This window comes from Gekko japonicus, unplaced genomic scaffold, assembly GCF_001447785.1.
Source record: "Gekko japonicus isolate JY-2015 unplaced genomic scaffold, Gekko_japonicus_V1.1 scaffold1220, whole genome shotgun sequence".
In the NCBI taxonomy this organism is placed as follows: Eukaryota; Metazoa; Chordata; class Lepidosauria; order Squamata; family Gekkonidae; genus Gekko; species Gekko japonicus.
Genome location: NW_015174879.1, coordinates 253,710 through 258,575, shown reverse-complemented (window position 1 = coordinate 258,575; position 4,866 = coordinate 253,710). Strand labels below are relative to the sequence as shown.

The window sequence follows — 4,866 nt, the reverse complement described above, 5'->3', positions numbered from 1 at the left end:
AGTCTGTAAGCCACTCTGAAACTCCTTCAGGTTGTGAAGGGCGGGGTATAAATCCAATCTCCTCCTCCTCTTCTTCCTCCTCCTCTTCTTTTTCTTCTTCTTCTTCTACTCCTCCTCCTCCTCAGTCATGTTCACCACCAGGTATGAGGCCCACGGAGGAAACCAAAGCAGAATGTGCTTCATCAGTGTGATTTGCTCAGCAAGAGTTTAAAAATCCAGCTCTAGTGTGAGGCAACAGAGGAGCGGACATTTCTAGTGGGAGAACTCTCAACTCTCATGATAGCAACTGGGATCAGTGTATCTGCCCTCTCCAGCATAAATCTGCTTTCTATTGGGGTCATCGTCCGTGTCCCTGCTCTAGGTGTTTCTGCGTTTGGAGACTGGGCAGGTGGGCACCAACGGCAGACCTTCTTGTTGTGGCACTCTGGTTATGGACTACCCTCCTCAGAGATACTTGTTGGCAGGGGTCATTTCCTGCAGGAGCGCACAGGAGCGGAGCTCCGGCAGTAAAGAGCCCAGGGGGCGTGTCAGGGACATGCCTGGGAAACAAGAGCAGATTATTTTATATCCCAAAGAACCCCAGCCCACGATCAGGCCCTGGTGTAATGCTCTGCCATTAAGACATATAAGAACCTCCTTGCTGGAGACTAATCCAGCATTCTGCTTCCAACTGCAGCCAAGCAGGAGCTTCTTGAAAGGAATCAACCACTGTTTGTCAGCAGCATTTAGCATTGGGGGTTATATGGCTTCTAAAACTGAAAGGTCCATTTTATTTACCATGGCTACTAGCCATTAATACACGAATACTATTAATACATGAATACTGACCATCCACAACAGGATTTCTGGCTATTGCCACATTCTGCGATAATGATTTCCGCAAATACAACCTGACACATCTTTTTCAATTTCCTGTACCTGTTGCCTATCAACTGCACTCACTGACCCTGTATCTACTCATTTTTTCGGCCCCATCTGACCGCAGATTCTAGGGTGTCTACCACATTTCTACCCCCTTCTTTCTCCAAGGGTGGTATATTTGGTTCTTCCCTTTTCCATTTTATCCTCACAATCACTCTGTGAAATAAGATAGACTAAGAGACAGTGAGTGGCCCAAGGTCACCCTGAAAACTTCAGGGTTGACTGGAGATTTGAATCTGGGTTCCTTAGCTCCAGTTTGGCACTACACCACACTGGCTTTCTAGCCCGTTCCTTTCTTCCTTCCATAATAACTTCTGAATCCCAGCAGGCTTGCAAAACACCCATCCCTACTCTATCACTAGGTCCTGTAGAGAATTGCTACAAAGTGACAGTCTTTCCCAATTCTTATTCAGCAGCTATTTACAAGTTACAGTGAACACATACAATCCGTGTACAGCGGACACTTGATTCTTCTTTATACATGTGTTTAGTTACTGTTTATATTACGGTCTTAAGACCGACATACAGAGTAAGCATAATATGTGAGGGAGAGGGGGAAAAACCCAGTCATAATATACAAAACTTTTTCTCTTCTGCTAGCTGTTTTTATTTATTCATTCATTTATACTCCACCTTTCCATCCACAGGGCCCCCAAAGTGGCTTGTATCATTCTCCTCCATTTTACCCTTACAACAACCCCGTGAGGGTAAGTTAGGCTGAGGAAATGTGGTTGGCTGACGGTCGCCCAACAAGCTTCCATGGCACATGTGGGGATTCAAACCTGGGTCTCCCAGACACTAGCCCGGCACTCCTGACCACTACACCACACTGGCCCTCACTCTTGGAGGAGGTCAGTTTGGTGTAGTGGTTAAGTGCGCGGACTCTAATCTGGGAGAACCGGGTTTGATTCCCCACTCCTCCACTTGCACCTGGCTGGATGACCTTGGGCAAGCCGTAGTTCTGATAAGAGCTGTCCTTGAAAAAGAACAGTTTCTGTCAGAGCTCTCTCAGCCCCGCCTACCTCACAGGGTGTCTGTTGTGGGGAGGGGAAGGGAAAGGAGTTTGTAAGCCGCTCTGAGACTCCTTTGGGTAGTGAAGGGCGGGGTATAAATCCAATCTCTTCTTCTTCTTCTTCTACCTCACAGGGTGTCTGTTGTGGGGAGGGGAAGGGAAAGGAGTTAGTAAGCTGCTCTGAGACTCCTTCGGGTAGTGAAGGGCGGGGTATAAATCCAATCTCTTCTTCTTCTTCAAGCTCCACCCCCAAAATCTTCAGGTATTTCCGAACCTGGAGCTGGCAACCCTGTTGTGGGGAGGGGAAGGGAAAGGAGTTTGTAAGCCACTCTGACATTCCTTTGGGTAGTGAAGGGCCATGGGGTATAAATCCAATCTCTTCTTCTTCTGTTCTTCTTCTTCTTCTTTCACACTTTCCAAAAGTGTGCAGCAGCAGGGCTGGGATGGCCTTTTGCCCTCTCATTGCAGGCAAACACCTGCCCTTGGCCCCGATCCCCCGCCCTTGAGAACCTGAGTAGCAGTAGAAAAAACGTACATGGCCATCCTCGTGAGATTCTAGGAATTTCCCCATATCTCTATGGTCTTTATCATAGAGATTAGGAAAGTCCCTAGAGCGTCACCTGGAAGTGCTGTCACATCCAGGTGCTGCCCTCAGAATCTCCCAGTGTTTGCCAAGGCCGTGCTGAGAACCCTAATCAAGGGAAAGTGGGGTCCTTTTGGCCCCTGAAAGACTAGCAAAATTATATTCTAGCATAAGTGTGTGTGGAGTGGACTAGAGTCTACTTCTTCAGATTTTATGAGTGACTCTTCATTTGTGTGGGCAATCTTTGAATCTTCAGTACCACTGCTGCCCCAGGAACTTCCCTCGTATCTTTGCAAGACAGTCCTACGCTAAGAAGCTGTCTGTGAGTTTGGACCACTTTGCTTTATCCAAGTCGGTTGTTCCGACTAACATTGGATCAAGGTGTTCTTTACCTTGTGTTCAGTTCAGTTCAGCTCAGTTGACCTTTATTGGCATAAAATACCTTTAAAAGGATTACTATAAGAAGAAATATACATTTAAAACCATGTATTGCCAGACATATAAAACATAAGGTTGCTTAAAACAATTACTCATTGGAAGTTTTCCTGATGTAGCTTTATCGCTGATTGTAAAAATCATTGATATTTCCGGAACAGAGTCATTTAAAAGACGGCGCAGGAAGGTTCGTCATGTTGGCTAGGATAGGATTTAAATATTATTGTGTAGTGGGTTGGCCGCATGGAAGACCCGCTAAGGCACGCATGATACCCTGCACGCATTACTGGTACACAACAAAGACAAACGGCCGGCTGGCCAACTATATGCACACCCGGGGACACACCCCTAGGTCCCGTTGGTAGGTTTAAATCTCCCGCCACGGTCCCATTGGTCCCCCCAGTGGAGGTACCAGGAGCCTAGGTCCCATTGTTCTTTCAGAGTCAAGCTCTGGGGTATTCGCTGGCCCCTGGTGGCGGTCAGCGGACACAACAAATATCTAGCACGTAAAACCACATAAAATTGGCAATGCAAACAAATATGTGAAACAGTTTCAATACATCCAGCATTGTCTATAACAATTACTTTGTATTCAAGGGTTTAATTAATTAATTCACGAAAGAAAGAGAAGATGCTATTTCAGACATGTTCATCTCCTTATAGCCTGCTGACGTCTGTCAGAGCAATGTTATTGCCACGGGGTAGGGCTTGTTTTGACAATTCTGGGCAGCAAGCAACATGTCCGCAGGTGTCATGGTGTCGAGTATCATTTTATGTAAGCGGGCCTCATTTTGTATCAAAGCAGTCCCATTTCCTTCAATATGATTAACATTTAGCAGCCACCCTTGCATGCAAAGTCTCAGCAGGGTTGGGATCAGGGAAAACTTTGAACTTCAGCCAAAGCAAACGGGACCGTGCACTTTGACCTTTTCGAGATGGGAAATTCTAATCCTACCCGATGAAGCCGGTGACCGGGGCTTCTTCCAACAAAGCTGACATTTTATTATCTAAATGTCAGTGAGATGGTAGAAGTGTTTCTTTTGTTGGTTATTCCTTAAATATTTTAAGGCCCCCCCCCCCAGTCTTTGCAGCATCTGATGACACAGTTTTATCTTTTTCAATATCTAAACCTTTTCTATTTAAAATATTTTGAGTTTTTGCAGTGAATGTAAATCAACGGCTTGAAAGCACAGAACCTGAATACAAGACATGGGCCAATACAAACAAAGTAGTCCTTTCCCCTTCATTTGAACCTCAGAACAAAAAAGACAGTCTTGATTAGGGAGGACCATACCTGACACCCAGCAGGAGACACGCACGGGGCGCACGGGGGGGGGGAGTGGAGACATTGGGGGGAGGAGCTTTCAGCCTTCGCTTGATGTCACTTCCAGGAGGTGAAACCCAGAAGTGATACCATATTGCCTTAGAAATCACCAGTAAAACCACAGAATTTCTGGCGATTCCTAGAGATGACTGACCACTTCTGGGTTTTTCCTGAAAGTGTCATCATGTCAGGGCTTTTTTTGTGGGGGAGGGAGAGGTGCCAGAACTCTCAAGAGGGAAATGAACTTTTCAATCTGTGTACTGAAAACTTGTGAACTTTTAGACATTTTAAAAAGAATTTTGTTGGAGAGGTTCCAGAACTCTTTTCCAGCTAGAGATGTAAAATTTCTGGAAATTTTGAAGCGTGGAAAAAAACCTCAGTTTCCCCCCGTTTTCCCCCTGAAAAAAACACAGAGATTTTTGGGGAAATGGGGGAAAAAATGCTGCATTAGCACTTCTTTTTTCTTTTCCAGATTAAATGTCATTCTGTTACTTTAGGAACATTAAATATGACTATGGACATTTTTACTTGGCATGACATTATCACAACTAGCATATTAAAAATATAGTGTATCCAAACAATTATTACGAA

General features: G+C 45.3%; 1 protein-coding gene across 3 annotated transcripts in view; it reads left to right on the top strand.

Annotated features, from left to right (window-relative positions):
* DDC (dopa decarboxylase) overlaps positions 1–4,866 on the top strand; it is a 68,102-nt gene that overhangs the window by 15,842 nt on the left and 47,394 nt on the right. The window lies entirely within an intron of this gene.